Source organism: Leptonychotes weddellii, chromosome 6 (genome assembly GCF_054177405.1).
Source record: "Leptonychotes weddellii isolate Sample4059 chromosome 6, ASM5417740v2, whole genome shotgun sequence".
NCBI lineage: Eukaryota > Metazoa > Chordata > Mammalia > Carnivora > Phocidae > Leptonychotes > Leptonychotes weddellii.
This window is the reverse complement of record NC_138374.1, coordinates 28849300-28868780: the sequence shown is the minus strand read 5'-3', so window position 1 is coordinate 28868780 and position 19481 is coordinate 28849300. Positions and strand designations below refer to the sequence as shown.

General features: G+C 36.8%; 1 protein-coding gene across 6 annotated transcripts in view; it reads left to right on the top strand.

Annotated features, from left to right (window-relative positions):
* The first annotated feature begins 4189 nt into the window (after positions 1 to 4189).
* ZNF518A (zinc finger protein 518A) overlaps positions 4190 to 19481 on the top strand; it is a 28880-nt gene continuing 13588 nt past the window's right edge. The window contains exons 1-3 of one of the 6 annotated variants that reach the window (XM_081823737.1): positions 4190 to 4559; positions 7051 to 7136; positions 8251 to 8358. The gene's annotated coding sequence lies outside the window, so the exon portion shown is untranslated. Of the gene's footprint in view, positions 4560 to 4653; positions 5137 to 5386; positions 7181 to 8250; positions 8359 to 19481 lie in introns of those variants that run through there. The other 5 variants (XM_031030616.2, XM_081823738.1, XM_081823739.1 and 2 more) reach the window with 5 other exon arrangements.

Here is a 19481-nt window from a genome sequence, read left to right as displayed (position 1 = left end):
GATTGCCTCACTGCCTTGAAATATCCTAATGTCAGCAGGACCAAGGCCCGTGAAACTAAATGGAATGAGTTGTTCGTTCTTTTCTATTTCATAATTGTTTCTCATTACTCCATTAGGCATTCTAGGATATACTGCACGGAGCTGTATGTCCCCTTACTTCCCACTCCCCCAACAAACAACATTAACAAAACACGAACATCAGTATTAATATAACTTCAGGACCTCTGAGATACTATATATAGCAGTATTAAGGAATATGATTATTTAAAACAAGAAAATCTAGGTTTTTGTTTTTGTTTGAAGGGAGAAGTTAGAAAAATTTACAGGTGGATGCAACTTGGAAACTTTAATGAGCCATAATGATCTACTCTTACAAGTTCTTAAGTGTAATTTATTGATATTAACATGGTCCAATGTCACTGGTCTCACAGAAATTAGAGTTACCCTTTTAAAAAAACTTTCCAAAAGAATCATATTAATTTAGGTAGCATTTAATCTCTATCAAATAGCACACACACACACACATGCACACACAAATGCCTTATACTTTTTTATTCTTTTAAAACGTCAAATAATGAAATGTACTATACATATGAAAGAGTATACAAAAAAGTATATATAACATATATGTGTAGCAGATATGTTCTTTTTTTTTTTAAAGATTTTATTTATTTATTTGACAGAGAGAGAGAGAGCGAGAGCAGGAACACAAGCAGGGGGAGTGGGAGAGGGAGAAGCAGGCTTCCCCGCCGAGCAGGGAGCCCGATGCGGGGCTCCATCCCAGGACCCTGGGATCATGACCTGAGCTGAAGGCAGACGCTTAACGACTGAGCCACCCAGGCGCCCTACCAGATATGTTCTTAAAAGAAATATAATTAACAAGGATTACATTTCCTCATTTTCTTCTTTTTTTTTTTAAAGATTATATTGATTTATTTGAGAGAGAGAGAGCAAACATGAGGGGGGAGGGAGGAGGGGCAGAGGGAGAGGGGAGGGGGCAGAAGGAGAAGGGGGAGGGGCAGAGAGAGAAGGAGAAGCAGACTCCCCACTGAGCAGAGCAGGGAGCCTTACACAGGGCTCAATCCCAGGACCCCAAGATCATCACCTGAACCGAAGGTAGATGCTTAACCAATTAAGCCACCCAGGCGCCCCCCTCTTTTTATTCTTCTAAGGACTTGAATTATCTGTGCCACCTGTTCTCTTGCCCTCAGGATACAGGGATTCTTTTAAAGAATTTGATGTGACTGGGGAGAGGGAGAGATACCCTAAAATATTTAGGGAAGGCCAATATAGTTTATATACTTTAATGTTCTTCATAATTGAATATAGTATCCACTGAGAGAACTAAGAGAAAGTGACTATATCTTTAATAACAACTGAATAAAAATAGCAGCGTATCTAAAGTCTTAATCATCTAGGAAGTTTGAGTTGAGAGGAAACTGGCAGGGATACCTATCCTAAAAAGATCTTTCTCATCACCTGTTACAGTGTCTGAAATCCCATTTTTGGAATTGCTCTGTTGAATCATGAAATCTTTTAGATATTAGGAATCTCCTATCGAACTAGTTACTCCTTGAGGGATCACATCTTATTTATTACTAGCACAGTTTCTGGCACATAATAAGTGTTCAAGAACATGTCTGCTGAATGAATATTAAATAACATCCATGCAGAGGACATTGGGAAGGATAGTTTTTGAAGCTCGTGTTCAACTAACAATTGTTTGATAGCTTGAAGAGAGTAATCAACCTATAGTATTCTTGACCAAGAAGTGGGACCATTTTAAGCTACATTACCAGGTTCTTGGTATCTTTATTTTTCCAATTCTGGTTGTATTTGATTATATTATTGGAAGTAGGAACTTGGGACTTGAGTTGAGAGATCAGCAAAAAGGAGAGAGACATTTTTCGGAGAAATTCTTCAAATTAAATTATTTAATTAGAATTGTAACAGTTATCATCTATATAATATCATATAATACTTATGATATACCAAGCTATCTATGACTAAAAGTATACTGTTTTTGTAAATATATATACTTACATAAATATATAATAAATATTTCAAATATTATATATGTACATATAGGTTTGTTATAACTTTATTATGATATGGTGTTACCTATGATTCAGAGGTATGAATCCCTAGAGTGAAATGTAATTCCCACTTATATATTATTTTTAGGAGAAAATTTCACTGTCTTGAAGTGATCTGCTTCATGATTCAATGACCATGAATTATATCTTGAAAAGGAGAAAGAGGTTTGTAATCAAGATGGAAACTTTGTGACTATCACCACCATCATCACTTCTACCATTTATTTACACAGTGGGTGCAATGGGGTTGATTACTCTCTACAGTCTATCAACTGTTAAGTTATGTATTGCATAATTCTGTGAAGTTCAGAGATTAAATGCTCTCAGCTAGTAAATAGTAGATTCAGGTGTTCAGAAGAATCAACTATTTAAAGCATTAAATTAGGTGCCCTATCCCCACTAACTATCCTTCTCAAGTACAAAATATCCTCTTAAGCTATGATTCCACTTTCTCTCCTTTGTATTTTTTCTTTCTCTCTCTTCTAACGTCTTCTTTTCTTCCTTTCCATTTCACTCCCTTTTCCTGTGCTAACTTAATGTTCAAAATCCAAAAAGAGGGCAAGAAAGTGGGTGGAGGTTGTGTGAAATAGATGGAGAAAGAAAAGAGGGAAGAGAGAAGTTTGTGGCTGAATAATACCTTATTTACTTAAAAAAATAAAACAAAACAAAACACCCTGGGGTGCCTGGGTGGCTCAGTTGTTAAGCATTTGCCTTTGGCTCATCAGTCTCCCTGCTCAGTGGGAAGCCTGCTTCTCCTTCTCCTACTCCCCCTGCTTGTGTTCCCTCTCTCACTATGTCTCTCTCTGTCAAATAAATAAATAAAATCTTAAAAAAAAAATTTAAAAAAACCACCCCCACACACTCCAATTCTTCCATATCATATATGCAGGTTTGTAATGTTTTTAGGTGAACATATATGTATAAGTAAAAATGAAGTTATGATGCAAATACTGTGGAGGAGAGGAGTGCAATTTCTTAATCCGAAAAACAAAAAACAAAAATTGCATCAAAACACAAACCAAACTCTGTGCACATTCTCAACCATCATCTTTTTTTGCAATTAAAAAAAAAAATACAAAAAAAGCTCTTATCCTCTCTTTACTCTGTGATGTGTGTGTGTGTGTGTGTGACTTGCATGCAAAGGAAGACCAGAGACAGGGGGATGATGTTTAATGCAAAATAAAATCCATTTTGTAAACATGTTTTTTATTTTATAATAGCCTCCCTTTTGGTATTTACAGAAGATTTCTCCTTGTGTATTTTTTATACAGGCATAAGAGTACAAGACATAGGAGTACATCTAATGTGGATTACTGCTCATTTGCCTTTTCCAGGAGGCATCGTGTAGACCAATAGACACAGTGATAAGAAAGCTCCCTAAGGACAGTGAGGATTTCTTAGTGTTCTTTTATTAAAGGATGCAGAAAATCTTGTGTCTGGCTACAGATTGATATTTTCAAAAGCATACTCTTAAGACAATAAAAAATATTTATGATAAGCATTAATTTTTTTCAATTATAAACACCATATATACTATATAAGACAATAAGAAACAGAAAAAAACTGAAGACAACAATTCGATTTAGTTCCATTTTTAATAATTTGATGTATCCCTCCCCCCCCCGTCGGTTTTTTTAACACACTTTTTGCCATATATATACACATATGAAAGTATATAATATGTAAAATACATAAAAAGTGAGATTAATAAGTTGGCTTCCAGAAATGCTCTACAAGAGAGAAGGGGAGCCATACTGGCCTTTGGGAGAAACCCATAGTACTAAATGACCTCTTTGTCCAGCCCAGTTCTGTGATGTTGCGGAAGGATTCCTTTGATGGGGATGAAAGCCTCCCTTGTGGTAACGACAGTTTTCTGAACAATTATTAAACATGTACACGTCTGGAGTTCAGTAGGTCTTCCTGAGGGACTTGGGACAGCTTCCTTCATTGATGTGGGTTGCAATGGCTTCTAAAACCTGGGAGTCAAAAGCAACGGGGCGGGGGGGCGGTGGTGGTGGGGGACGCCATTTGCAAAGCCGGAAATGATTAAAATCACAGGGTTGAGACCATTTCCAGTCAGTAAGGGCTTGCCAAGACCACAGTTCCTGCTTCTGGTGTCTACTCTGCATAGAGTAGAGGTTTGTCTACCATAACATTGGCAGTAAGATCTCTCCAGCTGCTGGAGAGCACAGGGCAAGAGTGAGTCACTGGCGTGGCAGGGATCGGGGAAGCGCGCTAATTTGAGAGGTCAGCGGCGAGTCCAGCTCAATGGCCTAGTCTCGCTAGGCTGAGGCGCGGACCCTGCCGGCCTCCGTCCTCTTCCGCTCGCCTCAGGTACAGCCCGGCGGATCCCTCCGCCGCAGCGTGCGCTCCCGGTAGCGCCGCGATCGGCTTTTCGGCAATACCCGGATGGAAGCGTAATGGCCGCCATCAGGGACTCGCAAGCAATGGGGACCACGACAGGTATTCCCTATGAGCGGGGCCACCTAGACTTGTTAGGATGCCGGGACTTCTAGATGGCCAGCCAGGGGCAAAATGCGAGTTTGTGGGGGTGTCAGGATCCCCTGAACCGGCTCAGGGATCCGCCTCTTGTGATAGGAAGCGCCTGCTAAATAGTCCCGGCTATTCAGCGCTTCCGCCTAACTTGCCGCAAAGTTTTTCTAGAGAAGTCGGCTCTTTTACTCGGCGCTCCTGCAGGCTGCCAGCGCTAACCTCCCGCTTCTTAGCTGGGTTTGCACTACGTTCGGGCTTTTTGAACTCAACATTCTTCCACAGCCTAGGAGCTGGAGCGGGAGCGCGGCGACAGTGTGCCTCCGCGCGCCCGAGGGGAGCCGAACCCCGGAGGAAGGGGCGGATCGGGCGCGGTGTTTGGGACGGAGCGGGGCGCGCGGCGCTCGAAGCACCCACTCGGCGCTTTCCGGGGCTGGTGGAGACAGCATGGGTACTGCTGCGACCGCACCCCTCGAGCTGTAGATTCGCAGGCCCACGGCAGTCCGACTCGACGGCGTCCCATTGTGGGTCCAGTCTCTGGTCATTGGAGGTCTTTTCTTGCAGATACGCTCAGCTCTCTGGCGCGCGCTCCCTCCTCCACAGAGTTGGCCAAAGGCGCCCTTCTTACAGACCCCAACCACACCCAGTGGCAGATGGATTTCTTTGTAACTGGCTTTCTCACTTGTAGGGTCCATTTTGAGTCTGTTCTTAACATGGTGTCCTCATTGTCAAGTAGACAGTCTCTTCCTAGATGGATATGGTAATGGAAAATATATAGGGTGAATGTATATAAGGTAAAATGTTGTAACTTTTAAGTAGACCAACGAAACAGATATGGTAGCTTTAAGGTGCAGAATAGAAAAGTTTAGGTTCAGTTTTCTTTTTAGGCTTAAATTTGGGGGCGTTTAGTATTTGTGAGCTATTTTAGCCAAAACATTCGTAGAGTGTGTTTGGATATCAAAAGTCTGTAAACACCAGAAAAATAAAATAAGTCAATATTTAAGGAATTCGTAAGAATGCTGAACTTTGTGTGGTTGTAGCAACTGTGAAACAAGACACCAAACTGTACATCAGGGTAGGAATTTCATTAACTTGAGTGACTTTGTGTTAGGCCTAGTTTACTGTTTTTTGGGTTTTTTTTTATGCAGCCAGGGATCTGATTTGAGTGTACCTTAAAGTTAGTATTCTCAGGTTGAACAGATAGAAACCATTTAAATTGAGGGAGTGAAATACCCTGACATCTTTCAGAGTTTTAACTGCAAATCCATAGAAATGGATTTATTATCTTTTAGCAAAACTATGTGTTTCTGATATTCATAAAGACATTGCATTGTGTTAACATTTTTCAGGGCGTTAGCATTTCCTGAGGATGGTAAGCATAGTAGACCACGTTCATTTTTCTTAAAATTCTTATAAGTAAGATGAGCCTTAGGTTTTTTAGAAAATTGTTAACAAAAGGGGAGGGAGGGATATAATGCAGGTATCTGACTTGTTTTGCACATCCAAATTACTCATTGTTGCAGTGAAAATAAGGATAGCTATCAATTCAAAACGTTATATCTGGTTTTATGGAAGGGTAAAAGGATAACAACCACAATGAATACCTACTATGTGCATTGATAATGTATGAGCTTTTAAATGGTTGAGTATTTTTTTTTTATCATCACATTTTAAATCCTATCCTATTCTTTCTTACTAGTATATGTGGTCCCAAGTTTTTGTATCTTGAAGCATTCCAGAGGTTATGTTTTAGCATAAATACACAATTTGACTTTAGAATATGTTTTAAACATGTCCTTTAATGTACTTTTATTGTTTATTTTTCTGTCTGCAATTGTTCTTATGGAAGCATTGTTTGCTTTAGATCACTTAATACAACTTTTTTTTTTTTTGATGGTAAAAGACTTGAGTCTTGTTCAGTTTCATTCAGGGACTCTACTAAAAGTTTTGTGATAAAACACTATAAGCAGAAGAAAAGAATTGTGATGAAGTTGAAATTTTTATTAATTATCTGATTTCAGGTGTGTGTAGGCTCTGAGTGTTTTAGTTCTGTATGGGGGTATTGGCTTCACACGGTGAGCAATTTTCATGGGATGTTAGCACAAGTGAGTATAAAGAGGTAGTATTGTGGTAGGATATCTGGCTTAGAATCAGATCTAGATTGTTCTGGGTTTGTGATTTTGGCAAGATTCATTTTCCTGATCTTGAAATAAACAAAGAAAGTGAATTAGATTGAGCTTAAGCTCCCTTCTAAGCTTTGAGTTTTGTGATTTTTATAAATTTATGACATGTTATCATGGAGTAACAATGAAGGGTTATTCGCCAAAATTGCAGAGAGTTTTTTTTTTTTTCCCTCTTAAAGTTAAACACATAAGTTGAATATGAAGCATAATTGAATCAAGAGTATAAAAACATTTTACTAACAGGTTTTGGTCAGTTTTAAAATCTTGGTCTTCATTTCCAGATATCGTCTCTTCTTTTGATCACTGTTCCTGATTGTGGCTTTGTCCAAGCATTAAATTGCGTGCCTTTTGTTCCTTGAAGAAGGAGGTATGGTAAAGATTGAAGTATTACAGCATGTAGTCTATTAAGCAGTAAGTTAATACGTTTTGATATTGGACAAAATAAAGTAACCTAGTTCTGTATACATAAGTTTTCATAAATTATAGTTTTATTTTTGGCCTAAATACTTATAGGTTTTCTTTTAATGTAAGCAAAAAAGATCATTTTGGTTTCATAGTTGATTATTTAATACTTCATTAGCTATCTAAAGATAATTTTAACTATATTCTTCTAAACATAAAGACAGCATTAAGGGCTTCTGGGTAATGAACGATGGAGTTATATATGGTTGGAAGATGTTTTGAAGTTGTATAAATGACCAGAAGAGTGTTTCTGTTTTGCTCTAATAAGTGCAAAGTAATGCACCTTAAGAAAAACTGAAATATATTTATATCATGATTAATGGCATCAACATTATGAGTCAGAAAAGGTACTTGAGAATCACTGTGGAGTTATGACTGGTTTCCTGAAGACAATCTTCTGAATATCTTGGTGTGAACAAAATGAAGGAAAAAAAAATCTGCCATCAAATCCATGGTATTATAAGGGAAGCTTTGCAAACTCAGTGGAAAATATTGTACCCTTGTACAAAAACATGGTTTATCTACCCTTGAAACATGAGTGTCTCTTACTGTTTGTTTTGAATAGGTACTGGGATACCACAGTATCATTTAATTCCTTTCACCAAATACAATAAGTATACCCATAAATATAACCCTAAATTAGAAATAAGATTGTTTACATAACTACTAAAATGGCTGAAGTAGACTGTATGAACTTAAATTACTACTTCAGTAATCATAACCATGTTTTGCCATGAGTTTTACTAGTAGATGGCTTTGTTTTCAGGGCCATTTTTCACAAAGGCAGAAATGTTTTATTTTATTAGAAGTTAATGTCTAACAACTACAGTGAGTAGGGAGCAACAAAGCTTAGATACTTGGTAATTACTTATGTTCATTTATATGTCTTATTGTTTCCTACATAGCATTTGTTTGCCCTCTTACTGAATTAGGTTCACAGGGGTACTGTGTTATTCCTGAATAAAGTAAATGCTGAGTGCTAAGAATTTTCTTTACTGTGTTTGATCCAAAATTCTCAGAAAAAGTAATATGATGAAGAATGAAAACTTCAAATGTAATGAAGTGAACAAGAGGCTGCTATATGATGACTGACCAAAATGATTTGGATTATTCCATCTTGAAAAATTGTGAGCAAAGTCTGACTAAATTTTAAAATCATGATTGGTATGACTGCATGAAAGAGATATCAGAATATCAGAATGAAGTTGCATGACTTGAAGCTTATGATAAGTAGGTCTCACATGGGTCTCATTTCAAGAAATGGTAATAGCTGAAAAATATTGGCTTCATGGAGGGTCACATAATTTCACAATGTGGTAAAATCATCACTAATTCCTAATTAAAATTGGGTTGTTAAAGGTTATAGCTGGTAGAAAAAAATATGTGTTTGTTGACCTTGAACAATGCAGGGGTTAGGGAAACTGACCCACCACACAATTGAAAATCTGCATGTATTCTTTTGATTCCCCTAAAATTTAACTACTATAAGCCTTCTGTTGACTGGAAGCCTTACTGATAGCATGAATAGTTGATTAACATATATTCTGTGTTATATGTATTAGATACTGTATTCTTAATAACATGATAATAAAGTAGGCAAGAGAAGAGAAAATGTTATTAAAATCATAAGGAAGAGAAAAATACATTTACAGTACTGTACTGTGTCAAAAAAAAATCCAGGTATAAGTGGACCTCCATGGTTCAAAGCTGTTTTGTTCAAGGGTCAGCTGTATATTAATTTGTCAACTCAGTATCTCTTCGTTTGGGGAGCCATCTCTCCCCTATTATGAGTGGTTAGTGGCCAATCATATAGTGTTATAACCCAAGCCTAGTCATCCTTATTGCAACAGAGATTGCCTGTTAATCAAGCAGAATCTTGTTAATCAAGAACCCTTCTTTGAAATTGATGTATGAATGCTGGAGAAAGATGCTCCCTTTTCTCTGAAGTGATTAATCTGGTAGGGTGTTAGTGACATTCTTTCCCACAAGTATGAGAACCCCATCTGTAGTAGGAGAAAGTGAGGCCATATGGAAATGGGAGATGGGTGGAGATAGCATGCCAGTTTCAGTTCTAGGGACCATGGTAAGAGGTATCTACGCTTTTCTTTTGATCCTGTCAGTTACCCTGGTGTCCTTCCCAGTCCCATGTCCCAAAATTTTGTATATAAATTAGTTTGAATTGGATTGCAGCAGAAAATGATCTGAGGGGGGCGCCTGGGTGGCTCAGTTGTTAAGCATCTGCCTTCTGCTCAAGTCATGATCCCAGGGTCCTGGGATCGAGCCTCACATTGGGCTCTCTACTCAGCGGGAAGCCTGCTTCTCCCTCTCCCACTCCCCCTGCTTGTGTTCCCTCTCTCGCTGTGTCTCTCTCTGTCAAATAAATAAATAAAATCTTTAAAAAAAAAAAAAATGATCTGATGGATATTTGGCCTTTATGAATTTAAGATCTATAGCTTCAGGTTGATCACATCCATCTACAATTTGCCCTTCCACCTTATGAAAGATGCTCATTGTTCATCATTCATGTATACATTCAGTCCTTCATTCAACCTACAAACATTTGTTGAGTGTCTACTATGTACAAGTATGTGCAACTCTCTGGATAGTCAAGGATTATACCTACTAGCTGAGTGCATGATGGACTTCCTTTAATGTAGCACGTTTTTATATATTTAGGTTATACTGATCAATAAGAATGTGTTGAGAATAATCAGTGCTGTGCTCAGCATTTTAGTGATATGAAAGAATAAAAGGAATTCTTTGCCTTCAAAGTTCTTATAGTTTAGTTAAGGAACCCAGATTAACATATATGAAACAGTACAAACAGCAGATAAATGAATGTGTGATTGTATGGTATAGATTTTAAGTCTGAGTTCTGATAGAAAGGAAATTAGTGAGGGCTGGCAGGTTTCTTGAAGGAGGTATCACTGCAAATGTGTTTTAACTTAGGAGTTGAGTTTTGTTAGGCAGAGAATAATTGAGGAAAGGATGGAGTTGAAAATGGCTAAGGGCTGATCCAAGATGGGGAGGAGGTTGGTTTGACTGTAACAATGTGTATTTTGGGGGAATGAGAGATAGATGAGAGGTAGTGAGATACGAGGTTGAATATTTTAGGTAAACCCATGTATGAGGCATTTGGAAAGCCAAACACATTTTATTTTCTGCTAAGGTGGGGATTTCTTTGAATAAAATGTTTGTATTTCTTTTAGTGTGATGCCACTTGGTGATGCTAAGATACAAAATAAGTGTAATCAAGTGATGGAAATTTATTTGTGGAAAAGACCTTGTTATATTCCTCTGCTTTGAAAATTTTTAAAAAACAGCCATTAATCTGCAATGCTGTTGTGTTTTATACATGTTATATAGGTATATATAAAATTAGTTTCTTTCTATTTCCCCCTTTTTTGAGAGATCTCATAGTAATACTGTCAAAACCATACCCTTCCTCTAGAGATACAGCCAGTTCAAAACTAATGTTGCAATAGATATAAAAACATTCTGAGAGAGATAAGGAATGAAATTAATGTTTGATTACTCATATAGTATTTGTTTTGAGCTCCAGATACTAGGAATGATGTATAGGTTAATTCTTTCATTAAATGCTGTTGTTTACTTAACCTTCTTTCTTCAATAACCAGTTAGCTGATCCTCAACTCAAGAGAGTATATAGGAACATTCCTATATTCCAGGGTTGGCAAACTCTTGCTGTAAATGGCCAGATAGTAAATATTTTAGGCTTTGTGGGCAATATGGTTTCTTTGCACCCCCATCAGCTGCTGTTGCAACATGATAGCAGCCATAGACAATATGGAAATCAATGAATGTGGCCATGTTCTAATGAAACTTAATTTATAAAAAAAAAGGCAGCAGGCAACATTTGGCCCACAGGCTGTTGGCTGTGGACCACCCATCATAGACTTAATGAGGCATTTCATTCCACAGTTTCTCATACTCATATCTTCCCATTATCCTCTTCTCTGGTAACTAAAGATGAGTTATCTTTATTATTTTCTAAGTTCACCTCTTCCACTTGTTCACTAGATTCCACCTCTTCTCACCCAGTGAAGGACATTGCTACTGCATCTCTGTTTTTTTTCTCCCTCATCATCAGTTTTTCCATTTTTGTTGGATGATTTTCATAAGCATGCAATCATACTGTAATTTCTCCCAGTTTTAAAAAACAAAACAAAATAACTCTACTTCAGTTCTTCTGAAGTACTAAAGTACTTTAGTACTGAAGTCTTTTATACTAAAACTCCTTAAAAGAGTTGTCTGTACTCCATCTCCACTTCTCTTCTTCCCATTTCCTCTTAAATCCATGCTAGTCAGCCCTTTTATGGGGCTAATCAAAGTCACCACGGTCTTGACATTTAGTCCAGTGGTCATTTCTCAGTCCTAGTCTTGCTTGACAGATTGATCAATCCCTGATCCTGGAAACTCTTTCTTTACTTTGCTTTCAGGACACCACTCTCCTAACTTACCTCACTGGTCATTCCTTTCATGCTTACTAGCTGGCTTTTCCTCCTCTTTTTTACTCTAAATGTTGTAGTATCTCGAGGCTTAGGCCTTGGACTTCTCTTTCTTTGTGTACTTACTCCTTGGTGATTTCGTTCAGTTCTGTATACATAGATATATATACACACACCAATGACTCCCGGAATTTTACCCCTAGATCTCTGTATTCTGTATTCAGCTACACATCCGCATTTCCACTTGGCTATCAACTAGATATCTCAAATTCTGTATGGCTAAAACTGAACTCTTGGTATACTTTCTATACTTAACTGTAATCTTTCTATATTAATAAATAGCAACTCATTTCTTCCAGTTGCTGAGGTTAGGACTTTCAGAGTTAATCCTTGACATACTCTTTCTCTTCACAGACCAAACGTAGTCTGTCAGCATATCCTTTGGCTCTCTTGTCACCACATGTCCACGGTCTAACCGTGCCTCATTGTCTCCACCAATGTCTCCGTCCTGGCAGTTGTAGTATACTTACCTCCAAACTGGTCTTCTGGCTTTCACTCTTACCTCCTTCCCAGATATTCTATTCTTAACATTGCCCCCAAAGTGATCTCTAAAAAATCATTCAGCTTATGTTATTTCTCTACCCCAAATGCTCCTGTAGCTTCCCATCTCATTTATAGTAAAACCAAAGTCCTTTTGGTGTCCCTCAGGCCTTGTTTAGTTCCATTACTTCTTTGACTTTATCTCCTACTGCTTTCCCTCTGGTGTTTTCTGTTTCAGTCATACTGACGTTCTTCTTTCTAGTCTCTGAACATGTTAGGCACACTCTACACTAGGTGTTACCACTTACTCTTTCGTTTCTTGGAACGCTTTCTGCCTCCACTTCTTGGGATCTTGGCTCAAATAAGACTTTTTCAAATGAGGGCTACCTGACTTCACGTTTAAAATTGCAACTCTCTAGTTCTGCCTGTTTTTCTCTGCAGCACTTGTGATGTTTGAATATATTAAATAATTTACTTACTTTCTTTATCATCTAAATAACTAGCAGAGTGTTATGTCCATGAGGGAGGGATTTTTGTCTGTTTTATTCACTGCTGTATTCTCAGTGTTTAGAACAAAGACTGGCACAGATTTGGTGCTAGCTACATGCCCAGAACTATGCCGGATGCTGGTGATATTGCAAAAAACATGACAGATGTGTTCTTAGGCTTATGCACCTTTTATTACAGTGGTAGAGACAGATAGAAAATAAATTGGCAAATATATAAAATATTGCTGAAGTGTTACAAAAAAGAAATATAAGGGGTTTAGATAGAGAATAATTTTTTGTTTGAGAAGTGATGCTTTATAGGTTGGGGAAGGCCTTTCTGAGGTGATGATATTTTTTTTTTAAGATTTTATTTATTTGACAGACACAGTGAGAGAGGGAGAAGCAGGCTTCCCACTGAGCAGGGAGCCCGATGCGGGCTCGATCCCAGGACCCTGGGATCATGACCTGAGCCGAAAGCAGATGCTTAACGACTGAGCCACCCAGGCACCCCTGAGGTGATGATATTTGAGCTGAGACCTAAAAGATGAGAAAGATCTAGCCATTTGAAGAATAGGAGAAGGAATAATTCAAGCAGGGAACAGCAGGTGCAAAGGCCTGAGATAGGAAAGGAGTATTTGAGGAACTGAGAGACTATCTATGGTAGCTTGCTGGAGTATATTTACAGATGAGAGTGGTGTGAGGTGAAGTTTAAGAAAGGGGTACAGTACCAGATGTCACTGCTCCTTGTAAGCCTTGGCAGAGATTAATTTTATTTTAAGTGCTTTGGGAAGCCACTGCAGATTTTAAAGCAGGGAGCATTGTGATCTATTTTATATTAAGATCATGTTTGCTCCTGTGTGGAGAATGGATTCAGAGGAAGGTGGTGGGCAAGAGAGAAGCGTGAATGCCAGTTAGAAGGTTATTTTAATCCAAGTTATAGATGACAGTGGACTGAGATGATGACAGTAGAGATGGAGAGAAGAATTCAAGGTGTATTTTGGAGATAGAATTGACAGGTCTTGCTTATGGATTAGCGTGGGAGTAGGGGAAAGAGGATACAGGATGATTCGTTGATTTCTGGGAGGAGTAACTGGGTGGATTGTGATGCTCTAAGGTGGGAAGCCTGGGAAATAGAATTTGCTTCTGTCATAAAGACAGGTGCTTTACAGAGCCAGAGAAAAATTGAATAGTTTATATTATTTTGGGAAGCTGAGGGTAAATGGGTTACATGTTGATGCATGTTGTCCCAATCAAGTAGCCATAAATCTTTTGATTCCCCCCCAGCATGTGTTCCAAAATCTTAAGTAAAATCTACATCACTGCCACAGCAAAATGACAAAAGAAGAAAAGCACAAGAGATGAAATACTCTTTCTCCTTCCCATACTAAATTTAGTGGTTTCTATTTCACTTTGGGTAGAATAATTCTGATTTTTCTCCCAATTTCCACATATTGAAAATGTGATTTCTGACCGTGTGATAGAGAGAGAGAGAGTGTTTTAAATCAAATTCCATTGCAGCAAAAAAGTTTACATGATCTGTAGCATTTGCTATAAAATAACTTAATCTAAAATCACAGGAGGTCAGGTATTTGGGTTGCAAATAAAAGAATAAATAAGTCAAGAGTGTGTTAGGACCCTGTGTACCAATTGTCTTGGTTTTTGTGTGGGATAAGTGAAAAATATAAAATAGAACTTGTCTTTAAGAAGATTATGAATAACCTTGGGAGGTAAAACTTAAAAATGAAATGATGTAACTATAAAGAAGTGTAATGGAGTGGTGAGCAATGGCTTTAAATGGATATTCAGAGAGGGAGAGATTAGTGTGTATTGCAGGTTTCATGTCTCTGTAGGAGATAGAATTAGAAAGGAAGTTTGACCAGTATTGAGAAGATAGAAGGGGATGACAAGCCTGGTGAAAGGAAATAGGATGAACAAACAAATAAAGGTCTATGTGTAGGGGAGCGGAAAGCACCTTAGATATTTGGCACTGTACATTATATATATAGTCATCGTGTCAGTAATAAGAAAGAAGATTAACCTGAACCAGGAACTGGTTCTATATTTTAATTTCTGATTTTGGACTCCTTCATAATTGTATACCAACCAGTGTCACCAACCTACCGGAGTGGTACATGGCTCTCATGTATACTAGCATTTTGAATCTTTCTATATCTGTACTGAATTAGATTAGCATATTTACCTCTTCATTTCTCTTCTCTGCGTTTAAGTTGATTAGGCCATGATTTGGAGGGAGCTGCCTTTTATTATATATATTAATTCTACAAAATTTATTCTTTCACTTATTTAAAATACGATAGGTATTAGCCCTACAGGTAAACTTTTTAAAAACGTAAAGCAGCTACAAAAAGAGTAAGCCCAGAATGTGTGTTTCAAGTCATGAAAAGATTATTATTTTGAAGGCACTATAAGGTTCTGCTTTTAAAATAAGTTCTAGGGTTTTTTTGTAATTTTCTTCTAGATCCCTTTTAGGCACAATCTTAGGTTTTTTTCAGTAAGTTCTTCTTGCGGCATGCTTCTTTTGTTTTCTTTCTAGTTATATATTCATATGACTTTTGAATTCAGTTATCTCTAGAAAAAAATTTGATGACTCAAGGAATGAAATTGTTATACAAAATAATTACTAATTAGTCTTTCTATTTGTGTGATGTGACAAGTTAGGTTACAGAGCTACATGCTGAGTTACAAATGAGGGGAAGCTAAAATCAGAGGTTTTTTTAGTTCTTTAATGCTTAAGCAACTAAAATAAAGAGCATATAGATTCTTTTTATATCATTTCAGTAAAGATAAAAACTGTAGAATGTCTTTGCTTTTTAATCTGTTGTAGAAAGCAAACAAGACCCTAGGAATGGTGTTTTTTGATTTATTCTACTCAGGTGTTTCTTATCCTTGGCATTTTACTTTGGGAATCATCCTTTTAAAACTTCTCTGTGCGATTCCTAACCGATGCTAACATTGCCAGTTCTCTGGTTCCTCACTTTTTATTTGGATTGTCAGTCCTCTAATTTTCTGACCTCTATTTTTACTGTTTCCAGTATATCTTGCTTTCTAGTACCATTCTAATAATATTTCTACAATACTGCTTTTATAACTTCTCTCTGTTCATGAATTCACCATGGCTCCTGGTTACCTTTCATTTCAAGTTCAAATCTGTCCTCTGTAGTCTGTTCTCACTTAACCTCACTATTATATATTTTCTCTGTGATCTAGATCCCACAGTGCCATGGGAGAAAAACGCTTTTCTTCCAATGTTACTCTGTTTTTCTGGTCTAGATAGCTTTTGCTCCTTTTTTGCAAGTTTAAGTCTACTGCTCTTTAAAGGATCATCACAAAACCTACCTTTTTGTGAATTAAATGCAGTCAGCATTGATCTATCAACTTAATGTCTTAAGAGTCTGGTTACAAGTAATAAAACTAGCTTAAAGTAGTTTAAGTCAGGGTAAGCTGAAAAGGAGGAATTATTTTAAGGATACAAGATTTCCTAGAATTTAAGGGAAGGAATAGACGCAAGCCTCAGTAAAGACTTGTGGTAGTAACATTGTCCTCTTGGCTTCACTCAGAGTACTTAGGAGAGTTGATGATTCTCTCCCTGCTGTTTGCGTACGTTTGTCTTTTGCTCTGCCATGCTGTCATTCCCTAAGAAAATTAACTTGTTGTCAGTAGTTCGGGAGGTATCTTTCTATAGATTTGTCTATGCTTCTACAAACATAGCCCTATGGTATCTTTGCTCCTGACGTGAAAATGAGGATCCTTCCCCTAATATAAAAATGTTTTACACACTTTCATCTGTAACTTCCTTTTGGAAAAAAAAAGTTCAGAATGAAATCTAAGTCAATTTAATACATAAACCTTTTTGTTTATATAATTTACTTAATCATTTCCAACTCATGGACGTTTAAGTGATACTGTTACATATGTTGTGCTTTTATTTCTGTAGGATAGATTGTTAAAAGTGAGGTTTATTTATAGGAGTGTACTTAGACGATGTGAAGGAAATTGGTTATTTTCAAGGAAAATATAAATTGCAAAAAATAACTCAAGCAGTAGAAACCCCTAAGAGCCCAGAAACCATAGAAGAGCTTTTAAAGGTTTGTAAGGGCTAAAATCCAAAGAGGTATCAAGCCTGTATGGTATTTTTGGTACAGTTACATAACTTTAAGAAGTGGGCAATTCTCGTGTTTAGTGAACTATTCCAGAGGAGATGAAATGGTGGAAATTACTCCAATTCATTTTATGTATTCTCCATAATGCCAGTATTAAAACTATTAAAGATAGCATCAAAAAATAAAATTCTGAATAAAATTTTGTCAGATGAATAAATTATTAAAGAATAACATGCTTAACTAATGTAAAAATAGTTCAGCATTATTCTTGCTGTTCGTTTCTTTGTATGGTATAAAGGTTTCCCCCACTAATGTGAAAATAGAGCATTCTTATGAAACCTTTTGTAAGTTGAAATGGTATAAAGCAAAGAAGCCGTTACCACTAATTCATGTGGAAATTTTTTGAGTGTTCTCAGACCCCCAAAATAACCTTAGTCTTAGGCTTTTCTGATATCTTAGGGGGCACATCTTGCTGGTGGAGGCATAAAAAAATTGAGATAAAGCATAGATGCCCAGATACAGTTTGAAGCTATGGCCTCTTGATGCTGACATACTGAATTGTAGTTCCTGGGGAAGGAGCTTGGCTGTACCATTCTCACTGCTTGGGCTCCGTGCTGCCTCTGTAACAGATCGCTGCAAAACAAAGGTTGAACACTGATTTAGTTCTTTACTTTTTTTGTAAAAACAGAAACCCTCTTTGGATTTCTTTTGGTTAGCAAAAAGAACTAATGTAGGTTTGTAAGTGAAGTGGTATAATGAGAACTTTTGAAAAGCAAACTTTCGGGGCGCCTGGGTGGCTCAGTTGGTTAGGCGACTGCCTTCGGCTCAGGTCATGATCCTGGAGTCCCGGGATCGAGTCCCGCATCGGGCTCCCTGCTCGGTGGGGAGTCTGCTTTTCCCTCTGACCCTCCTCCCTCTCATGCTCTCTGTCTCTCATTCTCTCTCTCTCAAATAAATAAATAAAATCTTTAAAAAAAAAAAGAAAAGCAAACTTTCATAAAGCAGGGGATACCTGTATAGAAAAATAGTAGTCAAGTTTAGATCAGTGTTATAGTTTTTCTTATTTCTTTATCTTTTTAAAAAAGTTTTAATTTTTTATTTAAAAATTTTTTCTTTTAACGGTGTACTAAGATCAAGAAGCATATTAGTTGAATAGCATTTGTTTTCTATATAAAATACAGTTTTGTATTTGTATAACAACACTGTTATTCATAACTTTGGTAGTCCCAACTTCCTTTACTTACTTTTTAAGGTAACCTCATGACTCACAAATTAACTATTAAATAAGCAAAAAAATTACCTCTCAGTAGCATGAATTTATATACCATGAGTAACATAGCATAATTTTATTCTCTGAGTATAATGTTTGCCAGTAACTTTATGGCTGTTGTACAGTCTTTTCTGCATGGATATGATTGAGTACCTGTGTACTGATGCGAGGAGTGTAATGTTGAATGGATACCTATTTTGTTTTGATTTCTACCTTTAGTGTCAACATTCTTCAACTTTGTGCTGGCATCAGTTTTACTATTTTAAGTTTGTTCAGAAAAAACTCAGTTGGTTTACCACAGAATTCACTTGCTTTGCTTGAGAATTTCAAATTTTCCTGGCTTCATGCCATTTTTTGATAAAGTTTCATAACAGTATGGTCTAGAGGCAAAGAGGTGATTTTCATTACATCCAAATGTCAGCTCTTTGCTTGTGCTATGATAAGGAAGTCTGCCAGTGTGGAGGCTCTAGTGATCCAAGGACAACATTTTAAGAAGCACTGACCTAAGGATAACCAGGAATCACTGTAAACATTTTTATATGTGTACTCTTGACTTTTTACTATGAGTTTGTATGGGCCCATGTGTTTGTTTGCTTATCCATCTATTCTCTATACACCTGTCAATTTTTGAACAGATTAACTCCTAATATGTCTACTATGTATTTTCTGGGGTTTTTTTTTCATTGAATACATCTTGGATATCTTCCTATTAATAAATGTAGTTTTACAGTATTGTTTTTAAAATTGAGTAATACTCCATTGAATGAAAATACCTTAATTTATTTATTGGTGGACATTTTGTTATTTTTGATTTTGTGATTTTTTGTAGGCAGTGTTTCAGTGAACCTGATTATTACCTTTAGGATACATTTCTAGAAGTAAATCAGAAGTTACATACTTTCTTCCTGGTCATGTATAGATTTATATTTTATGTATTATAAAATATATACTATATTATATATAATTATATATGTAATTATAATGTGATTTATGTTATATTAAATGTAAGTAAATATATATAGCAAACTGTTCCTTATAAAGATTATATCATTAGTATATCATAGTGCCTCTATTACTAGAAAATGAAATTTTAAAAATGAAGGCATACAAAATACAAGTCCACATTTTTATTGTTCGTTTCAACAGATAGAAACTTAACTCTGTAAAGTTGCTATAGTAGTTTCTAAATGCTTAACTCTCAGTTTCTGTACATACATTGTCATGGACTGGTGACGGATGTTTCATGGACCATTAGCAGACCATATTTTTAGTAGCACTATTTTAGCCTAGGAGCCAGTGTAGAAGGGGGAATAGGGGAGACTGGGGTGGGGTTTGTGTCTCATCCATATATGGTCATTTAAT